Raw genomic sequence first — 16,275 nt, forward strand, 5'->3', positions numbered from 1 at the left:
ATTTACAATAGACTATTTCAATCATTAGTGTATTTCAAATTATTTCTCTAACTTTTATTTACATTTTTTTTTGATGTTGGGGGTAGGAGTTTATTAATTAATTTATTTATTTTTGCTGTGTTGGGTCTTCGTTTCTGTGCGAGGGCTTTCTCTAGTTGTGGCCAGCGGGGGCCATTCTTCATCGTAGTGCGCAGGCCTCTCACTGTCGCGGCCTCTCTTATTGTGGAGCACAGGCTCCAGACGCGCAGGCTCAGTAGTTGTGGCTCACGGGCCTAGTTGCTCCGCGGCATGTGGGATCCTCCCAGACCAGGGCTCGAACCCGTGTCCCCTGCATTAGCAGGCAGATTCTTAACCACTGCGCCACCAGGGAAGCCCCACATTTGTGTTTTTTAGTTAACAAATAACGAATGGCATATCTGCCAAGGATGTCTTAACTCTGTGTAGCTCAGATACTGCTAAGAAGAAGTGGGAATATGGGGAGAGGAATGATTCTCTTTAAGTACGGTTTGTGCCTTTTGTTTTGCCTTCTATCTCCAAACATGAGTATGTTCACAGGTAAGTATGCTTTTTCTACAGAATGAGTATGTGAAACCTACATCCCATGGCTCATGCCATCTTTACTTTGCCATTGTCTACCAAAGCTGTACTGTAAGGCTACATTTTTGGTTTTGCCCAGTAGAAACTCAGGTACAGTGTTCTGGTATTTATTGGTATTCTGGTAACAAATGACTAATGGAAATTGAATGCTTGAATGATAGTATTCTATTCCTTTAAGTGGTTTTAGTTGTTCACATCTTCAGTGTTTTAATGTAAAGCAGGAGAACAAAAAAAATGGAAAGAGGGAGAGAAAAATGAATTAATCAGGAGGGAGAGAGCCAGTTTTATTCTGTCATGAGTAAGTAAACTTGAGAAACATAAGAAACTGAGCTTCAATATCCTCATCTGAGAAATGGAGAATATAATACTTCAGAGAGAATGGTTGTTTAGAAAAATTAATATCATGTGCGCAAGATGGAAAACTCACAATGGGTACTCAATAATTATTCATGTCCTTTCTCTTATGATAAGATCAAAGCTAACACAGGCAGACAGTACTTAATCTCCTTTGGTTTCAGCTTCCTCAGCTACAGGAGGGCATATTCTAGGTGACCTAAAGTGACCCCCCATGCTCAGATTCGCCAGGCCGTATATGACCAGGCCTGAGACTATGGGGCTACTTCTATTCCAGATCTAAAGTTTCTTTTAAAGTTTTACCATTTCTTGTTTTGCATGACTAATACAACTTCTGGGAATATAAATGATTAAAGTGTAAGTCATGGTGATAACCTATGTCAGCAGCTACCGCAGTGATAACTAGAGAAAGAGGGAGAGAGGGAAACAAAATGAGTAACACTGGATAATTAGAAAGGGGATTCTGAAATTTTCATTGAGTTCTCATGTTTTTTCTTCATGAATGTACAGATATATTTAATTGCAATCTTCTCTGTATTTTAATCTTTTTATTTCAGAAACCTTGGCTAATCTTTGTATATCACTTTCTATTTCCATACGTGTGAGAGTCTCTTCACAAAGTTGTGGGAATGGATATTCTTTTTTTTTTTTTTTTTTTTTTTTTTTTGGTTTGATGACTCAACCCCCCTAGGATGCTGCACGGGAAGAATTTCCTCATTTTGCAGAACCGCCAAATCTCATTCATTGGAGCAAAGTCTCCTCATTTGGGGCTCATTTTTAAAGTTGTTTATCTGTTTAAATATTTTAAAAAATCTCCCTCAGTAGAGGGAGTTTGTCATGATTTTCTAAATAGCGAATAAACACACTCCTTCTCCCTTCCCCCCATGAAGCTTCAGCTTTCTGGCCACTGAGCCTAGTTTTATTGTTTCCCCCCCCACACACACTTTTTCCCTCTCCCATCTCAGCTACCTCTCGGCCTCATTTGTTTCTTGGAGGTTCCAGTTTCTTTTCTTCCATTGAGACATTTGTCTCATTTATCCCTCGTGAAAAAAAAAAAAATCCTTGCTTTATTTTTCTGTCTTCTTCCTTTTAAAGCTGTTCACTTATTCCCCCTTTTATTTTTCAATCATAATTAAGCTTTAGTAAGTGCAAACTGCAAGCGCAATGCCAAGTGCCCTCTCAATATTCTCCCTTCCGAGGGACATGCCTTTATTACCCCGTTCAAGGGATGAAAGAAACAAAGGTACGAACTCAAGTAACTTGCATAATAAGGTCCTGAAGCTGGAAGGGACGAGGCTCAGCACTATACCCAGCTAGCTACCTGTCCAGAGGCAATGCACTTAAAAAGGTATTCTTTAATAAGTCTTATTAGATATAGAAAAGTACTTGTAAAATATATTCAAATTATAAAAGAAGCTCATCTCTCTCGTACCATTGGGCAAGTTTTCCAGTTTTGCCCATTAAAAAAAAAACAAAACCTTCCCTATTCTTGAGCCTGTCGCCATTTAACAAGGCTCCTCGAGCCCCCTTCCCGCTTCGCACGGCAAACGTGTCTTTTATTACATCTCAGCCCAGCCCGCTCCTTGCCAAGCGGCTGACGCTCGCGGCGGAAGCGCCGGGACAGCAGCTCGGCCGCGAGAACTCGCGCGCTTTTCCCGCTTTACGGCTGCTGAAAACCCGGCCCGCGCCCGGCAGCCGTACCGCAGACGAGCCCGCGCCCCGCGCCGCTCAGGTAATCCGAGTCCTTCTGTTTCCAAAGTTTTGCCCCAACCAGCTCGGCGCTGGAGGCGGCGCGGCCTCGGCCCAGCTGTCCGGCTCTCCCTCCCGTCCCCACGACCGGACCGGCGAGGCTCGGGAATGGATATTCTTTAATCTCAGTTTGTGGTATATGGAGGTAGAGCTTGGATAAAAGTAGCCAAAATCAAATTTTATTTATTTATTTATTCATGCATGCATGCATGCATGCATGCATTCATTTATTCATTTATTTAGGCAGTTCTAGAAACTTCAACACATATATATAGAGTTCTATAACTACCACTACTATCCAGGATAAGAAAAATTTCATCACCTCCCAAAATTTCCTTGTGCTATTCCTTTTTACTTATACTCTCTCCCTAACTTTAATTCCTGTTGATGATTGATGTATTCTCTGGCATTGTAGTTTTGTTAGTTAAAGAATATCCTAAAAATGGAATCATCTAGTATGTAACCTTTGAGATTGGCTTCTTTTACTCAACATTGGATTTTCTGTTTTTCCTCTCTCTTTTTTGTCTATTTCCCCTTTCTATTAATGTGAACATCTTTAATATTACATTTTAATTTATCATTAGCATATACTCGATCCTTGAACTATGCAGAGGTTAAGGGCTCCAACCCCTACTCCCTTTCTACACATTCAAAAATCTGTGTATAGTCATTCCTCAGTGTCTGCAAGGGGTTTGTTCTAGGACTGTCCACAGATACCAAAATCTGCCAGGTGCTCAAGTCCCAAAGTTGGTTCTCTGTATCTAAGGTTTTGCATCCATGGATTCAACCAGTCATGGATCATGAAGTACTGTGTTTATTGAAAAAAATCCCCATATAAGTAGACCTGCTTAATTAAAACCTGTGTTGTTACAGGATGAACTGTATTTTACGGGTTTTTTTTTTTTTTTTGCGGTACGCGGGCCTCTCACTGTTGTGGCCTCTCCCGTTGCGGAGCACAGGCTCCAGATGCGCAGGCTCAGCTGCCAAGGCTCACGGGCCTAGCCGCCCCGCGGCATGTGGGATCTTCCTGGACCGGGGCACGAACCCGTGTCCCCTGCATCGGCAGGTGGACCCTCAACCACTGCGCCACCAGGGAAGCCCTACATATCTTTTTTATAATTTTTAAAAGCAGGTCTGTTGGCAACAAATCCTTATTTTTCTTTCCTTTGGAAATGTCTTCATTTGATCTTCATTACTGGTGGATATTTTCATTAGATATAAAATTTGAGATTGATATTTCTTTGCCTTTAGTGGGTTTTTAAAAATATTTATTTTATTTATTATTATCATTTATTTTTGGCTGCGTTGGGTCTTCATTGCTGCGCACGGGCTTTCTCTAGTAGTTGTGGCTCGTGGGCTCTAGAGTGCAGGCTCGGTAGTTGTGGCGCACGGGCTTAGTTGCTCCGCGGCATGTGGGATCTTCCCCAACCAGGGTTCGAACCCGTGTCCCCTGCACTGGTGGGCGGATTCTTAACCACTGTGCCGCCAGGGAAGCCTGCCTTTAATGTTTTAATAATATTATTTCACTTTCTTCTGGCCTCCATGGTTTCTGATGAGAAATTTTCAGTCATTTAAATTGTTATTCCCCAAAAGCAGAGTTTCTCAACCTTATCATTATGATATTTGGAGGCCAAAATTTCTTTGCTGTGGGAGACTTTCCTGTGCTTTGCAGGAAGATTAGCAGCATCCCTTGCCTCTAGATGTCAGTAATACCTCTCCCCTTATTTTGACTATCAGAACTGACTCTAGACTTTGCCAATGTCCCCTGAGTGTGTGGGAGTGAGAATTTTGAGAACCACTGCCCTCCAAGTAATTTGCCACTTATCTCTGGTACCATTAAAACATTTTTTCCTCTGTCTTTAGTTTTCAGCAGTTTGATGTTAATGGGTCTGGATATGGATTTTTTTTTTGGTTTCTCCTGTTTGGAGTTGCTGAACTTCTTTTTTTTTTTTTTTTTCCGGTGTACGGGCCTCTCACTGTTGTGGCCTCTCTCCGGTTGTGGAGCACATGCTCCGGAACTTCTTTTTTGTCTTCTTGTCTACTGCCAAGTTTGGGCAGTTTTCACAAATTATTTCTTTTTTTCTTTTTTTCCACACAAGATGATTGATATTTACTGTAGAAAATCTTAAATGTAATTTAAAACTTTTCTCTCCTTCTGGGACTCTAATAACATGGATGTTAATCTTTTATTTTCTCACAGAATCCTGAGCCTCTTTTGTTTTTTCACTCTTTTTTTTCCCTCTATTATTCAAATCAGATAATTTCTATTCATCTATCTTCAAGTTCACTAACTCCTCCGTAATGTCCATTCTGCTATTGAAGCACTAGACAGTTTTTCTTTTAATTCCAGTTATTGTACTTACTATTCTAAAATTTCCACTTGGTTCTTTATGTCTTCAACTAATTGCTCATATTTTCTACTTTTCCATTTATTTCACAGTTTTTACCTTTAATTCTTAGAGTATTTTTACAAAAACTACTTTAAAGTCTTTTTCTGACTATTTCAATATTGGTGTCATCTAGATTGATGTCTTTTAATTGTCTTTTCCATGTGAGATGTAATTTTCCTGCCCCTTGGTATGCCAAATGATTTGGGGTTGTATCTTGGATATTGTAAATATGATATGGAATTCTGGTTTTTGTTTATATTACATGAAAAATGTAGACATTTTTGTTTCAGTAGGCAACTGACCCAGCTGGGTTCAGGCTGCAAGTTCCAGCCAGCTTTCTATGAGTTTTGGTGTCAATGTCATTTACATTTTCAAAGATTTTGTAGCATCGTTCTAATCTCTTTCACGCATGTACCACCCAATGGCTAGCTGGGACTTTGGCATGATCTCTCCTAAGTTCAATTTTTAAAGTCTTTGCTATGCTATTTAGTGTCAGATCCATGCATAAACACCTCACAATGTTATGAGGTTCCTTTCCTGAGCTCCTCCCTCTCAGTAATCTATCCAGTCCTTTCTGGTTCCCTTGGGCTTTCCTCTTCTGTCCTCTGGTCAGAAATCTGGGTTTTATTTACCTTACTCAATCTGTACACTTCCCATGACTCTGCCCATATTTAGGGCCAAACAGGCGGGATACAGAAAGAGAGGAAAAGGAAGTGTGACTTTTCTTAGTCTATTGGGACCTTTGATCAGAGAGGAAAGTTCCCTTTCCTCAAAACTTTCGTCCTGTGAGACCCATTGTCATCAATGTCGCTGCAGGATTGTCTGGAGGTTGGACACCAGAGGATGAGAAAACAAACAAACATGGGATTTGTCTCCCCAGCCCCCAAGCATCAAGAAACCCACTTTCAGCTCCTAGAGTCAGAACCAGAGGAATATATCAAAGGGGAGAAAAAGGTAAACTCACTCATGGTTCCATGGTACCTCAAATACTGATCTTCCTCAATCTGCCTGCTACTGCTTACTTTTCAGAGTCCGCAAATAGTTGTTCCCTGAATTCTGTGTATGTTTTGTAACTACAGTCAGTGTGAGACAGATGGTGTGGTGTGTTTACTCCATTTTACTCAGAATGAGAGCATGTGTTATCGCTGTAATTTTGATGTAATGAAATAATCTTTCTGAAAGAGCATTTTAGAGTAGACTGGTTACCTGAATACATACCTGTCAGATAAATTTCAGTCTCCTTCTGACAGGAAATAAAGGCCTTGGCACTGTTGTCCTTTATCCACATTGTAGTGATTCCTGATGCCTAAACCTGAAGTAGCTTTTCTTATAGAGATGTTTAAGACTTAACAAATGGGGCTTACCGGGTGGCGCAGTGGTTAAGAATCTGCCTGCCAACGCAGGGGACACGGGTTCGAGCCCTGGTCCAGGAAGATCCCACATGCTGCAGAGCAACTAAGCCCGTGCGCCACAACAACTGAGCCTGCATTCTAGAGCCCGCGAGCCACAACTGCTGAGCCCATGTGCCGCAACTACTGAAGCCCGTGCACCTAGAGCCTGTGCACTGCAACAAGAGAAGCCACCTTAACGAAAGGCCTGCGCACTGCAATGAAGAGTAGCCCCCACTCGCTGCAGTTAAAAAGAAAGCCTGCACACAGCAACGAAGACCCAACGCAGCCATAAATAAATAAATTTATTAAAAAGAAAAAAAAAGACTTAACAAATGAACTTAACAATCTCCTTTATTTACATTAGTGCCTCATTAATAGCTTATTAATCTTTATCTACATGAAGGATGGTAAACAAATTTCATCTCACGTTCCACTTAGCTCACCTAGCTCTGGTTACCCCCCGGTGTATGGATCTGAGAATAACAAAGAGGACCCATAATGCTTAGCAGGAAAGTGTGCTGTGATTAAATAGTCTGTCACATCTTCCGTGGGAAGAGTCAAGGCATATATATTCCTTGTTCCTGCCTTCTTGGATCTACATGACTTCATGATAGTCAATATAGATAAGCTGCTGAAGCAATAATAATAATAATAATAATAATTAATCATTTGTACTTTGTTATCCCACTGAAGATGAAGTTCTGAAGAGGGAAGCATGCCACAGCACTGATCACCAATAGCTCCTTTGTTGTGCAGAAGTGTTGATAACTGTCTCTGCCATTCTAAGAGCTGTAACTCAAATGTTATTTCTTACTAGCTTAAGTTTAAATTGAAGCCATATTAACATTAGTGTCTTAATTTTAATAGTTTTTAGCTCACTCTAGGACAGTACTTTCCAATGTAGATTGTAAAACCAAGTGAGAGTATTTAGAAAATCTGTGGGAGTCTATATGATAGCCCAAGTGATTGATGATGCCACTGGCATTGGGTCGGTTGAGTTTAGGGATTCTAGAAGGTCTACAGTGTGAAGGACAAACCCAGACTAGAAAGAACATTCTTTTGCTCAGCAGGACTCTAATATCCAGTTAAAGAAAATTTGCAGACACTCTTAGATTGCAACAAGAGGTGTTCATGTGCCAGACACTGGTGAATAACCATATCTGGGCCCTAGGGAAATATTTTTCAATATCATTTGCCTTATGTCTTTGGAATAAGATAATAGCTTTCACTCTGTGAAGATACACAGCTTGTGCCACTGTTGATGTTAAGAACACATTGTTTGAAGTCAGGGAGCCTAATTCCTCCAGCTCTGCTTTTCTTACTCAAGATAAGTACCGCAAAAAAAAAAAAAAAAAAAAAAAAAAGATTGCTTTGGCTATTCGGGGTCTTTTGTGTCTCCACACACATTGTAAAATTTTTTGTTCTAGTTCTGTGAAAAATTCCATTGGTAATTTGATAGGGATTGCATTGCTTGGGGAGTATAATGATTTTCACAATGTTGATTCTTCCAATCCAAGAACATGGTATATTTCTCCATCTGTTTGTATTGTCTTTGATTTCTTTCATCAGTGTCTTATAGTTTTCTGCATACAGGTCTTTTGCCTCCTTAAGTGGTTTATTCCTAGGTATTTTATTTTTTTTGTTGCAATGGTAAATGGGAGTGTTTCCTTAATTTCTGTTTCTGATTTTTCATTGTTAGTGAATAGGAATGCAAGAGATTTCTGTACATTAATTTTGTATCCTGCTTCTTTACCAATTCATTGATTGGCTCTAGTAGTTTTCTGGTGGCATCTTTAGGATTATCTGTGTATAGTATCTTGTCATCTGCAAACAGTGACAGCTTTACTTCTTCTTTTCCAATTTGGATTCCTTTTATTTCTTTTTATTCTCTGGTATGGTAGTTAAAACTTCGAAAACTATGTTGAATAATAGTGGTGAGAGTGGGCACCCTTGTCTTGTTCCTGATCTTAGAGGAAATGCTTTCAGTTTTTCACCATTGAGAATGATATTGGCTGTGGGTTTATCAAATATGGTCTTTATTATGTTGAGGTTGGCTCCCTCCATGCCCACTTTCTGGAGAGTTTTTATCATAAGTGGGTGTTGAATTTTGTCAAAAGCTTTTTCTGCATCTATTGAGATTATCATATGGTTTTTATCCTTTAATTTGTTACTATGGTGTATCACATTGATCGATTTGCATATATTGAAGAATCCTTGCATTCCTGGGATAAATCCCACTTGATCATAGTATATGATCCTTTTAACATGCTGTTGGATTCTGTTTGCTAGTATTTTGTTGAGGATTTTTGCATCTATGTTCATCAGTGATATTGGCCTGTAATTTTCTTTTTTCATCATCTTATCTTTGACAAAGGAAGCAAGAATATACAATGGAGAAAAGACAGCCTCTTCAATAAGTGGTGCTGGGAAAACTGGACAGCTACATGTAAAAGAATGAAATTGGAACACTTCCAAACACCATACACAAAAATAAACTCAAAATGATTAAAGACCTAAATGTAAGACCTGATACTATAAAACTCTTAGGGGAAAACATAGGCAGACCACTCTGTGACATAAATCACAGCAAGATCCTTTTAGACCCACCTCCTAGAGTAATGGAAATAAAAACAAAAATAAACAAATGGGACCTAATGAAACTTAAAAGCCTTTGCACAGCAAAGGAAACCATAAATAAGACAAAAAGACAACCCTCAGAAGGGGAGAAAATATTTGCAAAGGAAGCAACAAAGGATTAATCTCCAAAATATACAAGCAGCTCATGCAGCTCAATATCAAAAAACAAACAACCCAATCTAGAAATGGGTGGAAGACCAAAATAGACATTTCTCCAAAGAAGACATGCAGGTTGCCAACAAACACATGAAAAGATGCTCAACATCACTAATCATTAAAGAAATGCAAATCAAAACCACAATGAGGTGTCACCTCACACTGGTCAGAATGGCCATCATTAAAAAAATCTACAAACAATAAATGCTGGACAGGGTGTGGAGAAAAGGGAAACCTTCTGCACTGTTGGTGGGAATGTAAATTGATATAGCCACTATGAAGAACAGTGTGGAGGTTCCTTAAAAAACTAAAAATAGAACTACCATATGACCCAGCAATCCCACTACTGAACATATACCCAGAGAAAACCATAATTCAGAAAGACACATGCACCCCAATGTTCATTGCAGGGCTGTTTACAATAGCCAGGTCATGGAAGCAACCTAAATGCCCATCAACAGACGAATGGATAAAGAAGATGTGATAGATATATACAATGGACTATTACTCCGTCATAAAAAGGAAAGAAATTGGGTCATTTGTAGAGATGTGGATGGACCTAGAGAATGTCATACAGAGTGAAGTAAGTCAGAAAGAGAAAAACAACGTATATTAACGCATAAAGGTGGAATCTAGAAAAATGGTACTGATGAAACTTGTGGCAGGGCAGGAATAGAGATGCAGATGTAGAGTATGGACTTGAGGACACAGAGTTGGAAGGGGAGCCTGGAACGAAGTGAGGGAGTAGCACTGACATATATACACTACCAAATATAAAATAGATAGCTAGTGGGAAGCAGCCGCATAGCACAGGGAGATCAGCTCAGTGCTTTGTGACGACCTAGAGGGGTGGGATAGGGAGGGTGGGAGGGAGGCTCAAGAGCAAGGGGATATGGGGATATATGTATATGTATAGCTGATTCACTTTGTTGTACAGCAGAACCTAACACAACATTGTAAAGCAATTATACTCCAATAAAGATGTAAAAAAAAATAAAAAGAACACATTGTTTTAGAGGGCAAGGATGATTTGAGAGGCAGAAATGCTTGCTCAAGAGAAATGACAAATTAATTAATCTGTTAAATTATTTCTCTACAATAGGGTGAATGCAAGTTATTCTTGCACATACTAGTACACTTTTATAGTAGTGCTGAGTGTCTTTTTTTTTGCTTCTCTTTCTGTTATAGTTTATGATTACTCACAATCTAGCACAGTGTTTACAACCATAATACATGGAAAGTAAGGAATATTTTACAATATTATACTGTTCATGTCACTCTTAAATTTGCATATATATAGATATAAAAATAAAGTGATATATATGTATTCTTTACATTGGCAATAAGACAATGAACACTAAAATTGTGAATAGTTTTATTTTTAAAAACAATTTTAATGACTTACTTTGAATTTTAAAAAGTTAAAAATTTCACCTATACGCAAGATAATTTTTGTTTAGAATTTTGGTTGTTAATTATGATTGGTGTTATTTCAATTTAAATAGTTAGTTTGAATATTTTAGAAAAGTAATCTTTTATTCTATTAGGTTTCCTTCTTCATAATGTTTTTTTAAATTACTGACTTTTCAAGTAAATTCTTATAAAAACTCTTTGCTATTATTATATACCACAGTACTAAAGTATATATTTGTAGTCAGACCTCCCAAAGAAACAGAACAAAACAATGTGCCTGGTATAATAATGCAACTTCAAGACTTTTCTTCTAGTTCTCTACCTTCCATGTCTAACAAGATTGCCACCCCAAAGCCTCTTTGACAAGGAAATTCTGGGGCCACCAATAGACCCTGAACTCTTAAAGGCCACTGTAGCTGTTTCCCAAAGTAGCAAATTATCAGGAGCATTCTGATTTGAACAACCCAGTAAGAAAGAAAATAATTTGCATCAAGATCTCTGTATGAGCTTTTGTTTTGTGAAATTTTGGAAATGGACTTATATATTTGGGGGGTTTGGAATATTTAAGTAGAGAGAAGTGAAGAAAATTCACTATAATAAACATTTATTAAACTTGAACACCATGTTGGTCCTGGAAACACTCAGAGAAATCAGATAAGATTCCTTGCTCTTGAAGATCATATGGGCTAGGGTTTGCATCTAAAATTTTTCTGCCTAAATTTTTTTTTTCTGTAGAGAAAAGTAAATGTGTGACCCCAGGAATTCTAGGAGCAGGGGCTTCTCCAGAATGTCTATATATAAAGTGGGGCTTAGGGAAACAATCTAGTTGGAAAAGGGGCTGGAAGATATTTCTTGTTTTTACTTCAGTTGTATGTTAAAAACAAAAAAATAGAAGTTTCCCATTTATCTTTAATCAACAATTTTTTATAAATAGGAACATAAACTATTATTATTTCCTCTGACTGGGGGTGAAGGGAAAAGCACATTTTGCCATATGGAAAGATCTCATGTTCTCAAGGGTTATTCCTCAAGGCTGTTTGTTATTTTCTGAGTTGCCCCATCAATGGCCCAGTCACACTTTGAAGTCTAGAATTTTACTTTAAAAGATCATGCAGATTTTTTTAACATCTTTATTGGAATATAATTGCTTTACAATGGTGTGTTAATTTCTCATGCAGATTTTTAAATTCTACTTTAAAATATATTTTGTTTTAATATAAAATTAACTGTTCTAAAATCTTTCAGGGAAGTTTATACTCCAGGTATATTTCATAGTTATCTTTTTGCTTCATGTATTGTGTATTTTGTGGGGTATTTGTGCACTAGCTTGAGAAACTCAGTCAGTGGAACGTGGAAATAAAGTGTATTCAGTGATATAAGTAAATGTGAAATTATCTTTCTTCATTAAATATATTAAAAAATACTTTTATTACAATCATTTTGATGTAAAACAACCACAGAAAGTACTTTATTTAGTGCTTTTTATTTTTTTATATTATACAAAATTTTAATATCTACTCAGTAAATACTTTTACCAAAGGACGATGGAAATGGCCTTGCCTTATAGAATTTTTTCCACTGTAGTACAATTTAACTAATTAGCCTCACTTTCTGTCTAGACTTGTGATCTCAACTGTCTGCATTTCAGATATATTAAAAAAAAAACTGACTTTGGCAAAGTTTTTTTTGCAAAATAAAAAGAGAATAAGAATTCTTAAAATCTACGTGAACATCTCCCAACTTATTATATCTGTATGTAGTGCTCATAGATATTTCAAATGACAGAGGCTAAATGCTTATGCCAAAAATAATTTCATGTATGTGCAATTCCGAATATTAATTATAAAATAAGAAAAATTTCCAAACTCTGGCAATGAATCTTTCCTTATTTCACTGAAAACATAGTTATATCTATAATTTTTGACATGATTACTTGGAAGGTCATGGTTAAATTTTTGGATTCAATTACCTTATCCTTTCTTAGAGGAAAGAAATTAATATTGTTTTTCTCCGTATATCCCAACTCCCAGTTTTATACTCTTTATTTTTTATGTCTATTGTTTAGGTCTAACATTACTGTACTTTTATTTTGAACATCAATCTCTTTTGGAATTGGGCAGGATAAAAATTGCCGTGTTGTTAAGTAATTTTCTAACTATACATATTATTTCACATCTTATAAAATAGGGGGCATATGCATACAGGAAATCTGGCAGGATGATAGGCAGCACCCATTACAGAACTGTGCCCACCAAGCCTGCCTACACTGGAATTAGAGGTTTAGCTGCAGAACTGAAAAGGGTTCTGCATGAATGAAATACATATAAAGATTTTTCAACTCAGGCTTTATTGACGAGTCACTTAACTCTCACTATAGATTGAGGATATTATGTTAGTTATTAGAGAGTTAACTTAGAAATAGTCATACATTCAAAACTATAACATATAGAAGAGGTTAGTGATTTTAATATCCAATCATTTTTCTCCTCTGAAAAATTGATGAAATCCATTCACCAAAGTGGTTAAGAAAATTATTTCTCCTTCAGTTTTCTAGATTTTACTTATTGTCTTGTGAGCATCCCTTGCTATTGTCAGGGAGGAAGAAATTTTCCTCCACCCTTCTAGGTTTTTCTGGCTGGTCTAAGAATTAAACTCATATGAAACAGGTTCACAGGAGAAATTCAAACAAAAGTTTGATAATGTGTATGCATGGGAGAGACCCAGGAAAACTGAGTAACTCACCAAAATGGCAGAAATCCTCACCTTAAAGATTATCTTCAGCTAAAGATAAACGAGAATGTTGGTGATAGTGGTTTAGGACATCAAAGGGGAGGAAGGAAATTCATATGGAGGTGGAAAAGCAAATGTTTGGTAAATAAATGTTTGATGGTATGTGAGGTGACAATGGAACACAGAGAGAAATTTTAACAAATAGTCTTTGCTAGGTTTCTCCCTATCTACACACCTAGTTCATTTCTGGGACAGGTCCTCTATCTACATTCTTTTAGGCAGTTAGGGGGAAGGTCAAAGTTTCTTCCTGAGTCTTTTGGGCCTTGATAGTTTTCAGTTCGAAATAATTCACATGCCAAAGAGACATTTTTGGATGGCAAGTTTTGCTTCCGTACACTACGTTAATCCTAAACCATTATGTATGCTTGCTAAGATGATATTTAAGAAGAAAAACAATCTTTTTCAACTTTATTAATGAGGAGATTTAAGCTTCTTCCAGTGTGTAAATAGTTACTTCTTATGGGAGAATGGCTTTATTTCTATTTACATGGCCCTGAGATTTCCTATATCTCTATAACTTAAGAGTTCTATGCTTTATGGTCAGCTGGTTAAGTATTCTGTCTCAAGTTGGTATGAGTTCACAAGCCCATATCCACAATTTTGAAATCTAAAAGTATCAGCATATTAAAAGATTTTATAACTTATTTCATGCAAAACCTGAAATGAACTAATCTGAATCTATTAATGGCTTTTATTTCTCCCACTTACTGTAAACAGTCATACATTTTATTGCAGTAATATTAGTGTGTTAGGTTAGAGGATACTACCTCAGATCTCTCTGGGGTATAGCGTAATACCCAGATTATGTACTTACTCCTTTTCTAAAAATCGTAAAAGTTCTGAACTCCAAAACAATCTGCCCTCAAGGATTTCAGATAAGGGATTATAAATCTATAAAAGCAAGAATCTGCATTTTTCAAATTGGATTATACTTTTGTTTAGAAGCAATAGAACTATTAAATGTCTTAATGGCCATAGTTTTATGGCTTAACTATTTCAGTGCCACTGTTAGGTGACTTACGATTACTTTAAATAACATAGACTACTCTTCACTAGAAACTATTATAAGACAATCTTAACAAAATTATAATAAGAGGAAAAAGACGGTTTCCTACTTCTCTTCCTGATCTATGATTCTCCTGTAAACATGCTTTTGCTTTATAAATTTTTCATTCAATTTACTTCAAGCAATAACCTTGGATATTTTTCCATCCTACTGGGTACAGAAAAAGGGGTTTGAACCAAGTGCTGAGATTTAAAGGATATCTTCTGAAAAATATTTTATTTTCCTACTTTTAATATCGTTTGAATAATATAACGATGTTAGACATTTCTGAAAGAAATGTTTAAATTCATATTGTTTAGATTTAATATCAAATTCTTATGTAATAACATATTAGGAAGGCTGGGCTTAGTTTTAGATATTTTGAGGATACAAAAGTGAGTGTGAGATGGAATACATCCCCTGCACCCATACCTTTTTGCTCAGCGGCCATGGCTCACGGGCCCAGCCGCTCCGCAGCATGTGGGACCCTTCCGGACCGGGGCACGAACCCGCGTCCCCTGCATCAGCAGGCGGACTCTCAACCACTGCGCCACCAGGGAAGCCCCAACCCATACCTTTTTAGCAAAGGGAATGGAGAAAACTATTCTGCAACACATGAACCACTTCACCCACTTGTAAGATTTTAAAAGATCAAAAGGGGAGAGGTTTTTTGTGAAGAGCTTCTTCTCTGGAGAGCCGTGGTTGTACTGCAAGTGTGCCCATGGTGATGGGTGGGAGTGGGCTGTCTTCTGGCCCCCAGTTCGAATAAAACTTCCTCATGGAGAACTTGAAAATGTGTTTCCTACAGTAAAAGTCATGGAGAATGAATATCCGAATGACCTGACCTGATCTCAGTCTTGGGAAAGAGAGCAAGAGAGGCTTACCAAGAGTTGTGTGTGTGTGTGTGTGTGTGTGGTGGAGGCAGAGCGGGGGGAGGAGGCTTATGAAGAGGACTACTGTGTTGAGATTAGCCTGCACTCTCTGAATGAGTGGGGCAAGGTCTCTATCCTGTATGCTGTGTTATAATAATATAACTAATAATACATGTGATAGAATACTTGTCATAGATGAATTAATAAAAAATAACATAAATTATTATACAAAGCAATCTGTTTTACCTAACTGTGGGGCATATCTATATCGGCAGAGGGTACCAAGAGAGAGGAAAAGAATAAATTGATTCAAACTAGAACCAATTAGATCTTAACATGATAGCAGATTGGAGAAGAGAGTTTATACTCAAGAAGAATCTCCAAAATGAGTACATTGGAAGATCTTTATGTATTCCTCAATTCAGAAATAATTGCAAAGCTTCTTAACTTTCTCCAGAATCTATTTCTAAAGTCCTCCCCATCTTTCCTCTTATATTTCCAGGGTGTATATTCACTAAGTCAATAATCTTAACTTTTATTGTTAAAAGTTACCGTGAAATGTATTTTTATTTCACAGTGAAATTTATGATTAGATAAGTATGGATGAAAATAACATCTTTGAAATATGGCTGGGCTCTGCCACTGGCTCAGTAACCCTCCCTCCCCCCACCCTCACCTTACTCCCCACCTTCCTCCACTGCTACCACCAGCTTTATGATTAAAGGTTTCATCTCATCAAAATTATATTTTGCCACAAGTCAAAGTTCTGCTAACAAATAATCAAAATCATTGCTACACATATTGTTTCCTCTGCCTGGAATACCACCTGCCACACACACACACACACACACACACACACACACACACACAGTCACACGAAC

At 37.5% G+C, this 16,275-nt stretch overlaps 1 long non-coding RNA gene across 2 annotated transcripts in view; it reads left to right on the forward strand.

Annotated features, from left to right (window-relative positions):
* Positions 1-2,606: 2,606 nt before the first annotated feature.
* Positions 2,607-16,275, forward strand: part of LOC129391380 (uncharacterized) — a 61,618-nt gene continuing 47,949 nt past the window's right edge. The window contains exons 1-2 of one of the 2 annotated variants that reach the window (XR_008615392.1): positions 2,607-2,683; positions 5,907-6,044. This is a non-coding gene — a long non-coding RNA (uncharacterized lncRNA). Of the gene's footprint in view, positions 2,684-2,739; positions 2,846-5,906; positions 6,045-16,275 lie in introns of those variants that run through there. The other variant, XR_008615393.1, reaches the window with a different exon arrangement.

This window comes from Physeter macrocephalus, chromosome 16 (assembly GCF_002837175.3).
Source record: "Physeter macrocephalus isolate SW-GA chromosome 16, ASM283717v5, whole genome shotgun sequence".
In the NCBI taxonomy this organism is placed as follows: Eukaryota; Metazoa; Chordata; class Mammalia; order Artiodactyla; family Physeteridae; genus Physeter; species Physeter macrocephalus.